Source organism: Periplaneta americana, chromosome 14 (genome assembly GCF_040183065.1).
Source record: "Periplaneta americana isolate PAMFEO1 chromosome 14, P.americana_PAMFEO1_priV1, whole genome shotgun sequence".
Classification (NCBI taxonomy): domain Eukaryota; kingdom Metazoa; phylum Arthropoda; class Insecta; order Blattodea; family Blattidae; genus Periplaneta; species Periplaneta americana.
Window position 1 is genome coordinate 137,876,567 of NC_091130.1, and position 21,585 is coordinate 137,898,151.

At 36.1% G+C, this 21,585-nt stretch overlaps 1 non-coding gene across 1 annotated transcript; it reads left to right on the plus strand.

Moving 5' to 3' along the window:
* Positions 1–4,821: 4,821 nt before the first annotated feature.
* TRNAY-GUA (transfer RNA tyrosine (anticodon GUA)) lies at positions 4,822–4,893 on the plus strand. Its single transcript has one exon. It is a non-coding gene; the product is annotated as a tRNA-Tyr (tRNA).
* Positions 4,894–21,585: the final 16,692 nt, after the last annotated feature.

Sequence of the window (21,585 nt, forward strand, 5' to 3'; positions counted from 1 at the left end):
AGCGTCATTTACTGAATACGTAGAAAACAAGGGTGAAAATTAAGTTATTATCATAATTCAGTGGAAACATATAGCAAGTAAAATAAAGTATACACATTAAATCTAAATGATATATCAGTCTTCATTAAAGTATGGATGCATGTAATAAAAATTAAGAAACGTGTCAAAGGAATTGTCATTGCACCAAATGAGTTGTCTCTGGACCAAAATGATCGCATTTTAATTATTTAAATACAATTTAAATTAAGTAACATATTAAACTATTTATCCTTCTATCAAACACGAATCTTCCCTGGATCAAATGTCCTATTTTAATTATGTAATTACTTTATATTTATTTCTAACAGGTGCAGCGGAGCGCACGAGTACGGCTAGTAAATAAATAAATAAATAAATAAATAAATAAATAAATAAATAAATAAATAAGTGAGTAAGTAAATGAGTAAATAAATAAATAAATAAATAAATAAATAAATGAATAAACAAATAAATAAATAAAGTAATAGTTGAACCGTGTAGATGAACCTTAAGAGTGCCATCGCGTTCATCAGAAAACTTAGCTATCAGACTAAACACGTCCACGAAACAAACTCGTTGCGAGATTTCTTCTGCTCTGGAAAGAGCACGCAATCTCTCTTTATTAATAAAATAACAATCGACCATTGTTCTAAAAAATATGATTCTGCCCTTAGACTTGACGGTAGCAAATGTCAAAATTTAACATCTGACAAGTCCCTGCCGGTTAACACGTGAACTGACAGACTCATTTGTACATTTTAGACAATCTGTGTGTCATGTTACGCTGCCGACGGAAATGACGTGTGCTGAACGAGCTTATATCCCTTACTTACTTACTTACTTACTTACTGGCTTTTAAGGAACCCGTAGGTTCATTGCCGCCCTCACATAAGCCCCCCATTGGTCCCTATCCTGAGCAAGATTAATCCAGTCTCTACCATTATATCCTATCTCCCTCAAATCCATTTTAATATTATCTTCCCATCTACGTCTCGGCCTCCCCAAAGGTCTTTTTCCCTCTGGCCTCCCAACTAACACTCTATATGCATTTCTGGATTCGCCCATACGTGCTACATGTCCTGCCCATCTCAAACGTCTGGATTTTATGTTCCTAATTATGTCAGGTGAAGTATACAATGCGTGCAGCTCTGCGTTGTGTAACTTTCTCCATTCTCCTATAACTTCATCCCTCTTAGGCCTAAATATTTTCCTAAGAACCTTATTCTCAAACACCCTTAATCTCTGTTCCTCTCTCAAAGTAAGAGTCCAAGTTGCACAACCATACAGAACAACCGGTAATATAACTGTTTTATAAATTCTAACTTTCAGACTTTTTGACAGAATACTAGATGACAAAAGCTTCTCAACCGAATAATAACAGGCATTTCCCATATTTATTCTGCGTTTAATTTTCTCCCGAGTGTCATTTAGATTTGTTACTGTTGCTCCAAGATATTTGAATTTTTCCACCTCTTCGAAGGATAAATCTCCAATTTTTATAGTTCCATTTCGTACAATATTCTGGTCACGAGACATAATCATATACTTAGTATTTTCGGGATTTACTTCCAACCCTATCGCTCTACTTGCTTCAACAAGAATTTCCGCGTTTTCCCTAATTGTTTGTGGATTTTCTCCTAACATATTCACGTCATCCGCATAGACAAGAAGCTGATGTAACCCGTTCAATTCCAAACCATCTGTGTTATCCTGAACTTTCCTAATGGCATATTCTAGAGCGAAGTTAAAAAGCAAAGGTGATAGTGCATCTCCCTGCTTTAGCCCGCAGTGAATTGGAAAAGCATCAGATAGAAAATGGCCTGTACGGACTCTGCTTATATCCCTTATAAACAGAAAGGTCCACACCTGTGGAGTAACGGTCAGCGCGTCTGGCTGCGAAACCAGGTGGCCCGGGTTCGAATCCCGGTCAGGACAAGTTACCTGGTTGAGGTTTTTTCCGGGGTTTTCCCTCAACCCAATACGAGCAAATGCTGGGTAACTTTCGGTGCTGGACCCCGGACTTATTTCACCGGCATTATCACCTTCATTTCATTCAGACGCTAAACAACCTAGATGTTGATACAGTGTCGTAAAATAACCCAATAAAAAATAAAAAAATAAATAAATAAACAGAAAGACTCTGACTAGCAGGTGGCAATATTTCCCTCAATGACGTTGATTATATACCCACGCTTCAACGATATATCATGGGATAAACTCGATAATACCGAGTGCCGTCCATTTTGAAATGATTTAGGGAAGGACCCTGTAGGATCAAAAATTGTAGAAGATGATATTATTCTTAAACAAGTGTCACACTTTAATTATCTGGGAAAAGATGTATCCTATAGTCATGATAGAGATGTACAAATAACACTTTTCAAGTATCAATATATGTGTGGTACAATCAGAAGCGTTTTAGGAAATAAAACAAGGAAGGAAACACAATTAAGATTCTATAAGGCTATAGCAGTTCCATCCCTCTTATATGGTAGTGAGAATTGGGTCCTAAGACAGACAGAAATTAATAATATACAGTCATCAGAAATTAAATTTGTAAGATCAGTCAAGGGCTGTACAAGACTAGAGCATATAAGAAATGAAAGCATAAGGGGGGAATTAGAAATTAAATCTATAATTCAGCAAGTCTGTGATTATAAGAAAAGATGGATCGACCATTTACAGAGAATGGATTATGGAAGGTTTCCGAAATTGGCATGGAATTATAAACCACGAGGAAGACGGGACCCTGGCAGACCAAGAAAGCGATGGAGTATTGAGTCGGAACAGGCCATGAGGCCTATACCATGAAGAAGATGATGTAAATATTCATGTTATTAAAAAAAATTGGGGTAGTTTCTGTTGAAGAAACAGTCTCAATATTTATGCGTGAATACGTAGCTGATGGAACTGTTGCTAAGGTAAACATCAGCGGTAACAATCAACATAGAGTAGTTTCTGGACTAGCCACCTTGTATGCACTCAAAGTAAACAAGTCGGTTTCTATAGTAACCTTCATGCTCTATATCTTGTTACATGTTGATTACAATCCTGCTCTCATTTGCTCTGCATATGCCTCAACTTTGAGAATATTTCCGCTTCACTCAAATTCACTCGCAAAATTTTTCCATTTTAACTTGTCGAATGCTGATTTTGTTGATTTGGATTGTAGTCTAGTTTGCTACGTTTGACACCACTGCAAACGTTCTGTCGCTTCTCGAATTACACTGTCTCGTCTGCAACGAGACCAATTCGTGCCTCATATTTCCCCATCACGTGTAAAGCTAGTTGACGTCACCAGCTCCAACTCAAGGTCACTTTGGATACATTGATCCTTCGTTTGTCGATCATCTTTTACTTCATTGGAATATGTTGTGTAGTTTAGAAATTATAGGCGCTACAGGGGTTTTCTTCCAAAATTTGAGGCTATCTTCTTGGGATCATCAATATCCCTGTATCGCTGCGTATAGACATAATTTTTCACAAAACCCCACACAAAGAAATCAGGTGTTGTAAAGTCTGGAGAATTTTGACTCCATGTAACTGGCCACTGCGAAGTCACTAGTTGATGTGGAATGTTATTCATGAACTTCTTTTCCTCAGTGATGTGATATGCTATCCCGCTGGAACGAAATGTTCTCATTGCATTCCTGTTGCACCTGTCTGTGGCATGATCAAAATGCGATCGGTTTCTGGAAATCCACACGCATAATGCCTGAAGTCGTTGCATGTAGTAGAGCTAAAGTTTCAAGTAACTTTGACAGTGGCGGCTCCTGCATGTTTCTTAAGATGAGGAAATACGTTAACACCACAAAATGACACCACCTTGAATGAAACCTGCTATAAATTAGCTTATATGCATACATGTAAGACAAGGTAGTGTTGGAGTTGGCCTTCTCTTTTGTATAGGCTTAGCAATAATCTTCCACCAATACGTGCGGGGACGAAGAGACCCATCGTCTCGAAGGCGCTGATGAAGTCGAGCAGACATTGTGTGGTGAGGATCATTTCTGTTTTGAAACTGTTGGTACATGTGGAGAGCTCTTCTTCCGTTTCCGCGAGCCTCCCCATAACACATTACCATGCCGGCTAACTCGGGGAAAGTGTACACATCCATTCTCAATTGATGATTAGACTGAACTGAAAGGAAAAGGTATTGAAAATTAAACGTAAACAAACAACAACAATCCTTCTCGTCTCTTACAAACATCTCAACAAACAAACGGGGTGCACACATTCGTATACATTGACATAAGTCGGCGCAAAAAACATTTTCAACTATAACTTAGAAACGACGCGTCAAAAGACATAGGTTGTTTAACAAAAATGGTTCCTTATTAATAATTGATTAAATGGCGATCTTATTCGTATATATATATATATATATATATATATATATATATATATATATATAATTATAATGTACCGAAATACATATGATATTTCCATGCAGATATTCTGCGTCATCATACGATGAAATCCCGGCGCCGGAGAGAATTTTTCTCCGTTCCATTACTCTTTCATCGTATGATGACGCAGAATATCTGCATGGAAATATCATATGTACTTCGGTACATTATAATAATATATATGATATGCATAAATCACTTCGTGATTTAAGACGGCGCTTATTCCGTCGGATCCCGGCCAAATAGTCACTCATTACGAGTGCACCTCAGCACATGTGTGGACTTCAGTCCTAGGTTCATAGATATCTATGGCGTAGTGCAGAGGGCGGCCACTAGAGGGAACCCAAGAGCTGGAACTTAAAACTGAGACGATTCTTCCGACGCTGGGGTGGAATCCGGTGTGGCTTAGTGGATAAAGCGTCAGCTCGTAGAGCTGAAAACCTGGGTTCAAATCCCGGCGCCGGAGAGAATTTTTCTCCGTTCCATTTCTCTTTCATCGATCTTATTTGTGTTAATTATGTAAGCATGTGTGGCTTACAGCTGTTTCTGTGCTACTTGACACCATCCTCGGAGCCTTCTGTGTCTCGGCGTCATCTCAACTTCGCTGCCTGTTGTGTGGGTGCGTTCGTGTGATGAAGAGTTGAGTCAAATAATGTGTATGTTCTCAAATTGATCTGTGTTGAAAATTTGATTAGGGTGTGTTTTAGTGTGCCTGTATATTTCATATTGTTTTAGTGTGTTGAGTTTTTGGGTTGTAAGTGTAGGATTTCCATGTATTTATGTTATTGCATGTGTGGTTGACACGCTAGAACAATATGAAATATACAGACACACTAACACACCCTAATCAAATTCTCAACACACAGATCAATTTCAGAACACACACACTATTTGACTCAACGCTTCATCGCACGAACGCACCCACACAGCAGGCAGCGAAGTTGAGATGACGCCGAGACACAGAAGGTTCTGAGGATGGTGTCAAATAGCACCAAAACAGCTGTGAGCCGCACATGTTTACATAATTAACACGAGTAAGAACGCCATTTAATCAAGTATTTGTATTCAAGTGTACGAAAGATTCAACATGGATCCTTATTGTTAGATCTATCACCCCTCAGTTTGTCGCGGAGGTTTTCAATCACCCTGTATAACCTTCGTACAACATTTATCGTAGTTTCATTTGCTACTGCAGTAGCCATACTGTCTCAACAAATTTATCACAAAAACGGATGTCCAGCGATAGTCTGCAACTAATAGTTTGCCATTAGTTCAGCTTCTGTTTATATTTTTCTTTTTAATGTAAAACGTCATGTGGATGGCTTTGCTAGGACACGTTGCGAGAGCTTTTTACTTCGATTTGCACTGCAGCATTTATGAAGAAAAAAAAAGTGTAGCTGTGAATGCGATGACAGTCATTTGTCATAAAAAATGATTCAGTCTCCACCACTCCAATCAATCTTGTAAAATCCCATGAACTGTAATGTGTTACGACCAAATGTTGAGCCAATGAGTAGGAGAAGGCAGCGGCCGTATTTGATGTCGAGTATTAATCACTCAACCCCGGAGGTGTGCGCAAGTCCCCGAGATGAACTTGTTCTAACATTTGCTGTGATTACGCGCTCCAGCAAGCAAATTTACGCATGAGGTGTCCAGGCCTCCATAAATAATTGTTTCACTTATTCTGCTTCAATAAATCCTATTCAGTGCTGTTTCATAGAGCTGTCCGAAAATCGGTGTAAACTACGGGGCGTTTCTAAACCTTAACAACGCTACGATATACAAAATAAACAGTGCCGTAGAAGTGGGTAAAGTCAATCAGTGGGTGTAAAATCGATCATTTGCGATTTTTATTGAAAATTATATATTTTCTCAGTTACTTCTTAAAATTTTGTTTTGCTGACTTCATTGCCTTACATTGCAAATGTAAGCGAGAGGGACAACAAAAAGCCTGTGAATACCAACAATGGGAACACTGTGTAGTTACCGTTGAAGTGAAAATTGATATTTTCAACTTTTTATCTTAAATGAAAATAAAGTCTTACAAACTCTAAATTATAGTCAGCAGTGAAAGGAGACAGGAAGTACACGTAAGTACACCTTATTTTATTTCAAGGAGTGCAGTTCGGTGGCTCCTTTGAACACCCACTTACAGATTTATGACTTCCTACACAAACACCTCTGACAATTCCATCCTGTCCCCTCGTCCCAAGATTGCACAGTTGCCATAATCCTGGTGACCCTGAAATGAGACTGACGGGATTCTTGGAATTCGGAAAAGATGTAGCAACTCTGCCTCCACGTGGATTTGACGACAGCCTGTCAATTCTTCTGAACGAGGGTTGTGATTGGTTACTGATAGGAGAAGACAAGATTTCCGTCACAGTAAGGAAGACATTTATTTATGACAACCAATTAGTAGTGGGCAGTAGAAGGTCTGTCGGCAAAGTCCTTTGTATGAAACTGCACTCCATGAAAAAAAAAAAAAAATACAGTATAATTTTCGTTGAGATTGTATCCTGAAATAATAGTTTTGCAGTTCGTAAATGTTAGTATTGAAACTTATTATTTGAAGAAAACTTGTACCTTTGTAGGGTTAAGTCGATCATGCCATTGACCTACTCGGAACAGATAGGACCAGCGGGAAGAATAAATTGTTCACCGAAATACCTCCAACTAACACTTATAAACAGAAAAGTGTCATAGTAAAATTTATATTGATGGGATAGTGGGGAAAGAGGAAGACGAAATTATGGTGAATTTCTTGCGTAAGAGAAGCACTGCCAAAGGAACATATTTTGTACACCCCTCTGTACCTATGGGAACAACGTAGTTTCTAAAGTGACATGAGGAGGGGAAGATTTCAAATAACATCTGATATAAACCTAAGCCATGTTGAATTGCATTTTAAATTATAATTGAAGGGTGGTATTTCAATGTAAATTTTGAATTTTTAAATCTTTGTTTGTTGTTATGTGAAGTATTAAAATGTGTTTTTATGTTTTATAAGTTGGCAATCATAGTCACGATTGTACAGTGGAGACCTATAGGCCTAATTGTATCGAATATTATGATCACAGTAACAAAATATATACGATATAATTCTATGGGCATATATTGAAGATTATTATTGTTTTTTACGCCCCTTATAACAAATAAAATATATGTAATACATTTAATTCGTTTTTTAAAAACGTAAACAGTGATCGACTTTACTCCGCAATATATTAAAATCGATCTTAAACTAAAAATTCAACGGTGATCAACTTTACCCTATTTAAGCAGATAACTTTGATCGCAAGGCAAATAAAAAAACAGTTTTTTTTATAGATTGTAATTCAGTTCTTGTAACGTGTCTTCATAAGTGAAGGATATGACGACAAAATGCTATTTTCTGAAGAAATTTCACTCCATTGCATGACCTCAAAATCATTAAAAAATTGCAAAATTTTGATCGACTTTACCCTCTTCTACAGTAAGTAATGTCATTTCTATGGGGTTATTCTTTGAGATATTTCAAACAAACACAGTTTAATACAGTAAAAATTAGGTTGCAGCCGCGAAATTACTCTCCAGGGAACGACCACTCACTACAGTAAATTGAGGGAAAGAAGACAGAGGACGGACACTGGAAAGTATTCTTTTCTCATTCGTACTATCAGGGACTGGAATTCTTTACCTGCAGGCTTACTAAAGGCTTTACCAATTACCAAAAATGTATTTAAAAATAAGCTTAAGGACTTTACTAATAGACGGTAGTATATTATACACACTATTTAAAGAGTGAAATTGATATTTTGTTACTGAAGTGTTGTATCAGTAACGAAGTATGTTGTGTCTGTGAATTGTGTTGTGTAAGTGAAGTGTGTTTCTGTTTATAGTTTACAGTGGCAGTACAAAGTATTTGAACAGTGAAATGTTTTTCAAGTGTTAGTGAAATGTTTTTCAAGTGTTAGTGAAATGTGTCGTAGTTCCAGTGCAGTGAGTGAGTTGTCAGCGAAATGAGTATAGTGCTGAAAGGTACTTGTGCAGGTTTGAACATATCATACTCGTGGGTTTTAGTTCGAACTTAGAGTTAAGATACAAATTAGATTTACTTTAAATGTTATTTTAAGTGATCGTTCTACATTTAATTTAGGATGCTCCCTGTTATTATTACTATTATTATTATTATTATTATTATTATTATTATTATTAATAATCTTGTATTAATTGTATTTTTGTTAATTGTGTTTATTACTGTCATTATTGAGTGTAAATAGTTGCCACTGCCACCGGGTATATATATATCCGTTTGCAGTGTGAATAAATACATACACACAATTTTGCTCGTTTTTGCTTCCTTTTCGAGATAAATGTTCTTTTATGTAAAATATTTCACAGCGTGTTTTGAGAAATTCATTGAATAATATTATATTCACCCGATGATAGTAAGATATATTGTATAATGCAGTATTTCAGATTTGCTCTAGTAACGTCTTGTGACGTAGAACGAATATTTTCAGAGTAAAAATACTGTTTTTATTTCTTTCTGAACATAAAAGGAGTATTTCTTTTAATAAATGAAAATATTCATTGTTATTTCTTATAATGTTACTAGAATCATAATTGTATTATAATTTGTATGCTATTTTTATATGCATGGATAAATTATTTTAGATTGAAAGTTACGAAGTTTATGATTACAAATTATTATTTTTATATCATTCATTTATTTTTTTCTTCTTTTAAGGTCGTAGACGTTTTGAGCACAAGTTTGGTTACCACCCCGCTGTACATGTTAGTCGTTCTGGTTCACTGACTTTGAGAGCTGCGTTAATTTTCATTCGGTAGATATATAGTCCAAGCTCACAGAACTTAACAGTTTCGGTACCAATTTCCTAGCTCTGGTAATCACATATATACTATTATTGAAAAAAAAAAATCTTTCGGGCACCGGGAATCGAACCCAGGATCCTTCAACTTGGTGCGGTGAGTGCTCTTATGTAACTTAGCTATGCATTTTGTATTTCTCATCTTTGTTCTTACAGTTAATACTTGTCTATAGCATCAGTTACGATGCTCATTATAGGCCTATTAAATATTATATATATATATATATATATATATATAACCCCTGTGTTGCTTGGATGACGGGCTTGCCCAACACAAGTTATAAATTCAGGGTGGACCCATGGGCAATTGAACCCGGGCCCTCTGGCTGGTAAGCGGCAGCGATAGTTAAACTGATCATTTCAATAGCTTTTGTGATGTTGCAGCTGCATTAGTCATCAAGCAGTGTGACTACAATGAGCTAAAACCATGAATGCACGGCAGCAGCACCAGAAACCCTGTAGGCAGGTGTACTAATTACGTCACAAACAGCTACCAACAGCCGCGACCATATCTCATGAGCACCGAAAATCAAATGGTCGACATTGTTCCAATGGAATATCGGAAGTTTGCTTCCCGACGAAAGAAAAGTTTCTGTCGTAATATATCTTACCTTTACTTACTTACTTACCTACCTACTTACTTACTTACTTACTTACTTACTTACTTACTTACTTACTTACTTACTTACTTACTTACTTACTTACTTACTTACTTACTTACTGGCTTTTACGGAATCCGGAGGTTCATTGCCGCCCTCACATAAGCCCGCCATTGGTCCCTATCCTGAGCAAGATTAATCCAGTCTCTACCATCATATCCCACCTCCCTCAAATCCATTTTAATATTATCTTCCCATCTACGTCTCGGCCTCCCCAAAGGTCTTTTTCCCTCCGGCCTCCCAACTTACCTCTACTACTGCTATTAATTCTCCTTCCAAATTAACTTTACAACAGGACGACTATCGTTTGTAATATAATAGAGCGTGTACCGTACTTCCCACATCTTACAGAGTTTTCAAATTAAAGCGTTACAATAAAACACGTTCGTATATATTACAGAATTAAGGAAAACGTATAATAGGCTAAGACATAGAATAAAAACGCTATAATATATTAACACTGATGGATATCCTGATGAAAATAGATGGATTGAAAGGAGAGAGTAATCTTTATATGAATGAACGAGACAGGCAGGATAGGAGTAATAGTCACAAGGAAGTGAAATAGAGAGAGGAGTACGACAGGAATGCCTTTTATCACCTACCCTGTACAACATCTACTTGGAGGATTTAATGAAGAACCGCTTCCAGAACATGGGAGGGTTAATAGCAGGAGTAAGAAAAATAAAGCGCATAATATTTGCTGATGATATAGCGTTGTTGTCAGAAGAGGAGATGATACTAATGGATATGCCACTGGAACTAAATGACATCTGTGAGCAGTATGGGATGAAGATAAATGCAAACAAGACGAAGAGCATGGTTACAGGAAGAAAAATAAAAAAGAAGATAAACTTGCGAATTCTAAACGAGGCAGTAGAGCAAGTGGACTGCTTCAAAGACTAGGAGTTTACTTACTTACTTACTTACTTACAAATGGCTTTTAAGGAACCCCAAGGTTCATTGCCGCCCTCACATAAGCCCGCCATCGGTCCCTATCCTGTGCAAGATTAATCCAGTCTCTATCATCACACCCCACCTCCCTCAAATCCATTTTAATATTATCTTCTCATCTACGTCTCGGCCTCCCTAAAGGTCTTTTTCCCGCCGGCCTCCCAACTAACACTCTATATGCATTTCTGGATTCGCCCATACGTGCTACATGCCCTGCCCATCTCAAACGTCTGGATTTTAAGTTCCAAATTATGTTAGGTGAAGAATACAATGCGTGCAGTTCTATGTTGTGTAACTTTCTCCATTCTCCTGTAGATTCATCCCGCTTAGCCCCAAATATTTTCCTAAGCAAGGAAGAGTAAGAGTCCAAGTTTCACAACCATACAGAAGAACTGGTAATATAACTGTTTTATAAATTCTAACTTTCAGATTTTTGGACAGCAGACTGGATGATAAGAGCTTCTCAACCGAATAATAACAGGCATTTCCCATATTTATTCTGCGTTTAATTTCCTCCCGAGTGTCATTTATATTTGTTACTGTTGCTCCAAGGTATTTGAATTTTTCCACCTCTTCGAAGGATAAATCTCCAATTTTTATATTTCCATTTCGTACAATATTCTGGTCACGAGACATAATCATATACGTCTTTTCGGGATTTACTTCCAAACCGATCGCTTTACTTGCTTCAAGTAAAATTTCCGTGTTTTCCCTAATCGTTTGTGTTTACGATGAACTCCCATTTCTGGTCTTTATTTTTACCCATTTTGGGGTGCACGATGCTCTCCCTAGAGGGACACAGCACTGAATCTCCAGTCCTGGCTCCCGAACTTTGGTCATCCATGTGTTCCTCTCCAAAAATATCTTTGTACTTGTACTACAAACAGTAACATGAACTGCTGCCAGGAAGTCAAAAGGAGGATAGCAATGGCAAAGGAAGCTTTTAATAGAAAAAGGAGCATCTTCTGCGGACCTCTGGAAAAAGAACTAAGGAAGAGACTATTGTAGTTCTTCTTTACGTGGCATTGTATGGGGCAGAAACCTGGATATTATGACGAAGTAAAGAGAAACGACTAGAAGAATTTGAAATGTGGATATAGAGAAGAATGGAGGGTGTGGAATGGACCGACAGAATAAGATGTGAATCTGTGTTGGAAAGAGTGGGTGAAGAAAGAATAATGCTGAAACTGATCAGGAAGAGAAAAAGGAATTGGTTGGGTCACTGGTTCAGAAGAAACTGCCTAGTGAAGGATGCAGTGGAAGGAATGGTGAACGGGAGAAGAGTTCGGGCAGAAGAAGATATCAGATGATAGACGACATTAAGACATATGGATTATATGCGGAGACTAAGAGGAAGGCAGAAAATAGGAAAAATTGAAGCAAGCTGTGAAAGACCTGCCATATGACAGAATACTCTGTATGTACGTATGTATGTATGTATGTATGTGTGTATGTATGTATTTTTTTCATTTTAGTAGGTTATTTTACGACGCTTTATAAACAGCTTAGGTTATTTAGCGTCTGAATGAGATGAAGGTGATAATCCCGGTGAAATGAGTCCGGGGTCCAGCACCGAAAGTTACCCGGCATTTGCTCATATTGGGTTGAAGGAAAACCCCGGAAAAAACCTCAACCAGGTAACTTGCTCCGACCGGGAATCGAACCCGGGCGACCTGGTTTCGCGGCCACACGCGCTAACCGTTAATCCACAGATGTGGACTGTATGTATAGGTCTCGCAAGCAGGGAATATCAACGGAAGGAATGCGAATGAAACAATGCGATAAGGAAGAGCGGGCGACAGAAAAGGTCACGAGATAGCTTGAATGATATTCAAGAGTACAGTCGGAAGAGAAATGACATCGATAGAATCAGTCTTGCGTTGTGATAGTTACATTACGACTTTAGTTTGTTCCATTGCATGTGAATACGTGTCTTGTATCGCACGGTATTATTATTTCATTCGTAAACATATGTTGCGCGTTTAATTAGCTTCGAATTTTTCTCTTGCTACGTTCTTTACTTCCACAGCGATGTCCTCATTTGTTCATCTTTCTTGGAAGAGACAGTACTTCCATCGGCCCGTACCTCTCGCTCCCTCGGCGTGCCTACATATATACGTCAAAACAGACAGCAACGCCACCACTGCTTTTCGGTAATCGTTCCTTGCGCGAGCTGTATGTATGTATGTATGTATGTATGTATGTATGTATGTATGTATGTATGTATGTCCACCGCTGTGGAGTAAAGGTCGGCATGCCTGGCCGTTAGATGATCTGAGCCGGGTTCAAATCCTGGTTTGGACAAATTACCTTGTTGAGGTTTCTTCCGAGGTTTTCCCTCAACTCATTAAAAAAACAAATCCTGGGTAACTTTCAGCATTGGGGTCTGGACTCATTTCACCGGCATTATCATCTTCATCTCACTCAGACACAAAGATAACCATAGAAGCTGATAAACGTCGTAAAATAATCAATTAAAAATATACCGGTAAATGAAATGTTGTATTTCTACTAACCTATCGCACTATTTTAATGCTCACTACACGCTATGTCGATACGTAAACATGAAATCCAATTAAACTTTGTTCCCTACAGGAAAAGTCATCAACACAGCCTCAAACAATATGCGCGGTGTGCCATATTATTCAAGCTGTGCGCATCCAACAGGTTTTACTATTGTGTTTATGCAAAAACTATTACTCCTATGTTGTGGGAATAAACTACTTTATGACCTCGTGAATAATATATGTGTATACGTTGTGTCCTGGCACATTATGCATACAAAAATAGACAGTGCTTTAAGAGCCACATTTTCCTACATATACAACAGAGTAGTTTTTCTTTTGTTGACAATAAGTGAACATCAGCATCACAGATCGTTATCACGAAAGACAGAGTTGTACTATAAAACAATAGAACCGTGCTACATTTTACTACTAATCTTCTTCAGTAACGAACTGTCTACTGTCTAAACTCTAAAGTGTTTGCTGGATTTAACATTCGCTTCGATCAGTAGTTGTATTTTCAACGACACCTTTTAGTCTGCACTGCTTTCAAACCAAGAAATATTATTCTTTACATCATTATTCCTCTGACTGTATATTTTTTACAATAAATATTACGAAGTCCTTTATTATACTGAAGCAAAGCGAAACGAAATGTCGTATATATTTTATTATTTTTCAATGTTCATTTCTGAACAACTTTTATTGTATAATAGTACATTATGCAACGAGCCTATAATGACAGTAATTAAGACGCGAATATGTTTATGAAACGAGCGCAAGCGAGTTTCATAATTTTCATACAAGCGTCTTAATTACCATTATAGTCAAGTTTCATACGACTTTTTATGCTCGACCATATTTCTAACTTGAAATTATTCGTAAGTATTCATGTCATTCTTATCTGACTCAGGAGCGGAACTGATCTTGTGCAATACCTCGTAAATTGTGAGATGTGCGCAGACGCGAAAGTATTGATTTTTTTCCGAGAAACAAATGTCGACATTGACCTTGATATAATCTAGAGAGTAAAATAAACATTAAACTTGATATAACCTTGAAATTGAATTAGACATTGAAAAACGAGATGACAAATTGAATCTATTTGAATATTATTTACAATTAACGCTAATTATTATAGTAACAGAACTAGTTGTCTTTCGATTGCATATCCGAGAATAATCGATACTTGTGCTTTCCTATTGCTACAATGGTATTTTCTGATTGGTGGAACACCTGAATTTTAATGAATAGGTGTACTTTAATGAGGTCCATTAAAGGGCTGCTACGAGGTGTATAATTACTACATTTCGGCATGGTCGAGCATAAAAATGTTCAACGGTCTACTAGATAATAGCGAATTATCACAAATTCAGCTTAACGCTAGAATATCATATTTAAGAAATCGTCAATTGTTACATTATAAAAAAATCAAACACTTCAAATCATTAAAAATTTATCAGTGTTAAAAACATGTTCAAGATTCAATGAAATATGTAAAAAATGGGATGTAGATTTCTTACATGAAATAGAAACATTTTCTCATTAATACACTGAAGGTAGTTGATTTTAAGTAGTATTGCTAACTATTAATTACTCTCTAAGTATTGTCATTTATACCTACATTTTATATATTTTGGTTAGGATATCTATATTTATCTATGTTCAATTTTTTATTTTGTATTTTTAATTTATATCCATATATCTATATATGTTGGTTATGATATCTATATTTTTCTATGTTCATTTTTTATTTTTTGTATTTTAATTTATATCTATATATGTGTCTTATATTTACGTATTATGAATTTGTCTGTTTTTCCATTACTCAAACATTGATAACACGTCTTTAATTCTCTCCTCAAGAAGAAGTCATTTGGAGCGAAGTCAGGAGATCGGGCTGGCAAGCTACTGGTCCTCCTCGTCCGATCCACCGTAGGAGAAATAACTGGTTAAAATTCGCCAAACTCTACGTGAAAAGTGAGCCATACAGCCGACTGCTGAAGCCACATCATTAACCGAAGAGCAAGGGGAACATCATGAAGCAACTGGTGCATAATATTTCGGAGGAAGAGTGCGTTTTACCATTCAAGTTCTCCTCAAAAAAGTATGGTCCTATGTGTGTGTCCGAGGAGGCCACACCATGTACTGAGGCTTCACACGTGCTGGTAATCCACTTCACGTAGCCAATGTGTATAAACCGGAGACCAGTAATGGGTATTGTAGAGATTCACCTATTACTTTTGAAAGTTGCCTCATCAGTCCACAGAATTGTGAGCTCGAAACCACGGTCCATGTTTAGAAACCAGTTACATAAATCACCACGCCATGTCCCCCAAGTTCCTGATGGAGATGAATATGGTATGACTGAAATTTGTCTTTCAGAATTCTAAACACTGTATTATGGTGCAATTCTGAGTCACGGGCAAGCATTCTTGTGGGGGAGAATTAAATACATCGTCTACCATTTGCGTTCAACAACTAGAGAAGACATGAATCAAAGAATTAGAGAAGCCTATATGTCTCACAGCTGTGGTGAAGTGCAATCACGGATGTTAGGAGGTGATCAGAACATTGTTTAGCACAGGGTGGCGTATATTCTGAACACTTATTATGAAGAGTGTACGTACATAAACAACATACAGGATTTCTCAGAAGATACCATTCTTGTTGCTTTGTGAGTAAACAATAAAATTTAGAAAAAAGTTTCAGTAAAAGTTGTTTCTTTTTAAAAGTAGTTTCCAATGGTACATTCAATGACCCATGTTCTCATTTGAAATTTCGAAGTTGACCACAGGTACTCATACTTCCGGTCGGTTACTGGAAATGGTACTACCACCAATCGATTCTTCACATATGTTTTGATCATCAACATTTTTTACGAACAACCAGTAGCCTATCATATAGTTTAAAAGGCTGATACGTGTGGTGTGAAACACCCGGTATATATTACATGGACTTCAAGAGTGCTAAGAAATTTTAGATAAGAAGATTATTTTCTGACAAACAGTGATTAAATTTTGGTTAGCAAAAACGAAATTGTTCATTTTTGCGCTATTATTTATCGATCAGGAAGCTATAGCGTTTCAAACCACTACGATGAATATTAAAACTATGTAACAACTAACAAATTAATATCAGCTATATTATTATATGCAATATTGTAACTTACTTTGAAGTTGATATTACACCCACCCATATAACATGGCTGCGTTCAAAATCACTGCGCATAGTTTTATGTATTTCTGAGTTAACGGAACTCACTGCAAATAAATAACAATGATAGAAACTTACATTTCGCAGCGTTGAAAGTGGACTTCTCATGCTCACTGTCGGATAATGTAGGGTAGGCATTTCAGTTTTGTACTCACCTGCAAAGAAATAAAAAATATGGATTTGTCATCAAAACCATGAACTCTTCTTTATATAAAGTTTTAATTATTTTTTTTTTTATTTATTAACATGATGAAAATTAAGGGGACACCTTGGTGAAATAATGGTGAAAAATTAAGAAAATCGATTCAAAAATTTATTGTGGCTCTCTATTTAGACAGAGCTCAAAAAGCTAATTAATTTATGTTCCCATGACTATTTTCAAGCTTTTGAGCTAATATGAATAAAAAAATTGTGAAAATTATGACGCAAGGAGCCTTATTAGTGACGTCAATATAAAATATATTTAAAAAATATCATTTCAAACTATTAGCCCCAGTGGCACCAAATTTTGTACAGATGATAGTTTTGTAGGCATGTTTATGTAGTTTAAAATTCATAATATTTTGGATGAAAATTGTAAAAGATTTAAAACTCACAGAAGTGTCTCCTTAATAATTTTAATAACAAAATGAACATTATTTATCAAAAACTTTCAACTAGTATGTCAAAATACTTTTAAACAATTAATATAGAAAATTTCATTAAACTTTGACAAACAGTTTCTGAGAAAATGATACCAGAACAAAAAAAAAAAGTTAAAATATTGACTCTCCGTTGTTTAATAATTGTCTCTTGAAAGAAAATAATATCAGTTATTATGCGTATCAACCAGCAGGTTTTGCTTTTTTATTCGTGAAAATTTTGTTCCTTTATCTAACATATTTCTGGAGAAATGGAAATATAAAAACTGGAGATTCATACTTCGAAGAGGTGGAAAAATTCAAATATCTTGGAGCAACAGTAAGAAATATAAACGACACTCGGGAGGAAATTAAACGCAGAATAAATACGGGAAATACGTGTTATTATTCGAATGATACACTTTTGTCATTTAGTCTGCTGTCAAAAAATCTGAAAGTTAGAAATGATAAAACAATTATATTATCGGTTCTTCTGTATGGTTGTGAAACTTGGACTCTCATTTTGAGAGAGGAACAGAGATTAAGGATGTTTGAGAATAAGGTGCTTAGGAAAATATTTGAGGATAAGAGGAATGAAGTTACAGGAGAATGAAGGAAGTTATACAACGCAGAACTACACGCATTGTATTGTTCAGCTGACATAAATAGAAACATTAAATCCAGATGTTTGAGATGGGCGGGCATGTAGCATGTACGGGCGAATCCAGGAATGCATATACAGTATTAGTTGGGAGACCGGAGGGAAAAAGACCTTTGGGGAGGCCGAAACGTAAATGGGAGGATAATATTAAAATGGATTTGAGGGAGGTGGTATATGATGATAAGACTGGATTATTCTTGCACAGGATAGGGACCGATGGCGGGCTTATGTGTGGGCGGCAATGAACCTCCGGGTTCCTTAAAAGCCATTTGTAAGTAAGTAAGTAAGTAGGCCTAATATTATTAAAAATACTACAGTAACAATTAATAAATAAACCGTATATTTTTTATAGTGGTTGGCCTATTCGGTTTTCGGAATTCGTACAATCATTTCATGTGGTGTAACAGAATAAATTTTTAGTTTAGATCTAATGAATTATAAACTACTGTATTTAGTTAAGTCAATGCATGTCATGTTACCAGACGAAGTATACCTGCTTTAATATTATATCAATCATAAATAAATAAATCATTGCTGCTGCTACTGTCACTATTATGATTATTGTTGTCTCCGCATTCTGATGTTACCTGATTTGGTGATTTCTGGTAATAGTTGGCAACACTGAATTGACGACCATGTTAGCTTTTTAGGAACTAATCTTACGTGGAACCCTAGATCATATATGTAATAGGCTTTGACGTTACCAACTTTTGTCAGGTTTACTACATTGCCATCTAGTTGTTACGTAAGGAATCACGTCATAATTTCCATATGAATTGCATTAGCGACTGTACTGCCATCTCGTGTTCGTTCACGGCGGACAGGTGGCGATCCTGGCGGTTGTTCTCTTCAAAGTGCTGCCGATTTTAACATAGCGATGAGTTATCTGTTACATATATGATCTAGGGAATACCTACACAAACAGCGCTCAACGAGCTCGCGCGATCCTTCGGAGCGGGAGAGTCGTGTTTACTGCTCGCCGAAACGGAGAGGAAGATACGTCAGAATGACATAGACTTGCTACAGGTAGAGGAGAGGGAAACAACCACTCAGCTATCTAGTGGAGAGCAGTGTGTAGGCCTATTCTCAGTAACTGTTTCACGTTGCTTACCTACTGCTACAGTACAGCATGGAAGAATCTAAAAGACGGAACATAACATTTAATATTTAACGATTTACAGCACGAACTTATTGATCTTCAATGTGACCTAAGGGCTAAAGATCGTTTGAATAATACTACTAGCCTGGTTGAGTTTACAAGACTAAACATTAGCAATAATATCCACGACTACACAGGCTGGCTATGAAAATGATTGCTATATTTGGCTCAACATTTATATTTGTGAGCAACTGTTTTCTATAATCAACTTTAATAAAGGCAGACATCGAACATCTGTAACTGATGTTTCATTACGATCAGTAGGCTACAGTTCCTTTCAGCTGCCAACAGCATACAACTTCGTTTTGATGTACTGATAAATAAAAATATAACAAAATGATATTGTCCACTATCTCTTGTCACTAGAGAGTTCTTGAAATTTATATTTAAATGATATTGTCCACTATCTCTTGTCACTAGCGAGTTTTTTAAATTTATATTTTCCCCGCCATTCATAAAATATTTTGATATGATACCTCTTGCACAAAAGGGGAGATCTATAACTGAAACTAGGTTAATACATTTCAGTATTATTTGTATTTAACCTAGTAATATTGAACAGTTTGACTCGTAGACATTTTGTTTTTGCAGCATTAACTTCCCATAATTGTACGAGAAGATTCGAAGAGAACGGCAGTTACGTAGACTTTCGGCTCCCCCCTACTACCATTAATGCACAACACAATGTCAATACGGCGGTTGCTGCCATCTGCGATACAACGAACTTTTCTGTTGATTTTCGAGTTCGTCATTTTTTCCGGTTATTATATGCTTATTTAGGTTGTGTTAACTCTCGCTAGTGGTTTTATATTTTATTTTATCCGTCTTAGTATTTATTTTATTACTGTAAATATTTTTGTTTTATCACTATTATTATTATTATTATTACTATTATTATTGTTACTATTATTATTACTATTATTATTATTATTATTATTATTATTATTATTATTATTATTATTATTGTTACTGTTATTTCTATCATCAGCATTATTATTTGATCCCTGTAGACTACTGGACTGTACCCGAGCACGAGCATACGCTCATTTCGGGTATCTATTAATATGTATTCATTTCAAATGTAAATTGTAAATAAATTTGAATTTGAATTTGAATTTAAGTAGCTATAGAATTTCTATTATTTCTGTAAAATAAATATTTCTTTATTAATTACTAATAGTCCAAGATAGTTTTGCAAACACTGAACGGGAATTCATTTCATACGCATTCGTAGTAGTACTTCCTTTTGTGTATATTTTGTACGAGATCACCCCTTCTTCCAGTCCACCCTTATACAGAGCGCAGCTAATATCTGCATTTCGCTCATGAGCTGTGAGCCGGCTCGGAGAACGCAAACCTTGTGAAGGCCTGATCTAGGGTGAAACCACAGTCTACTATATACAGTCGCGAAGCTCAATATGTAGTAAAAATGCAAACATGGATAGTTGCCCACCACTAGGATCGCTACTATCGCCTCATCATCACAGATCTCTCTCCTAGCAGCCGACAAAATATGTCGTGTTCTTTTGGAAAAATTAACACCTTCCTTCCATTATTGAAATATTAAATGCATAAAGTTAATTTATTATTTCAATGAAGTATATTAAATTCCACCATAAACTCGAAGATACCTGCAAGAAATAGGTTAATATTATTTTTGTTTGTGCAAAACGAACTGAAATTTACTATAATCGCTTCACTCATTCAAGATTATAGCGATAATTAACTATGAAACCAATAAATATTAATTTGCATTTCCCTTTACAACAATAATAATGGAAATATGAATTAATGGAGTAACTTACGTGTACCGGTACTTGTAGTGTAGGCTTACGTAGTTGAGATTAAGCAATAATAATCATACCAGAATTGGAAATAAAACGTGATTAATAAATTTTATTGTAACAGACATTTTCTACGTCTCTAATAAAGTAACAAATAAAAATAACAACAAAATTGACAGCTATAATTAAAAACACATCCTTTGAAAAAAAAAAAAAAGTAGGCCTAAGCAATAATAAACCCACCAGAATTGAAAATAAAACGAGATCAATAAATTTCATTAAAACAAACTTAATTTTTCTACGTCTCTAGTAAAATATTATTATTCCAATTATTGTATTTTAGCCATTAACATTTTCATTACAACCAATAACGAACATTTCACAAGCATCAATGTGAAATACGCAACGAGCTAGCACTCGATGGAAATACGATTCAGTCCAAAGTCGACCGTGGACAGTCTATTGTTTCTAGTTGCTAACCGCTTGGAGCGCTTTATCACGAGATTTGCAAAAAATCACCTCAAGCTTCGTGACTGTATATAGTAGACTGTGGTGAAACCTACTATATCAAGAGCGGTGGTTTATTTGGGAATAATAAACAATTTCTGAATAGAAATTCGATTAGCATAGGACTCAGCATTCTATATTGGATGACTGGGTTTATGTAAACGTATTTGGGATACAGTTGTGAAGGGTACGATTTAGATATAATGCGAGTGATTCTAAG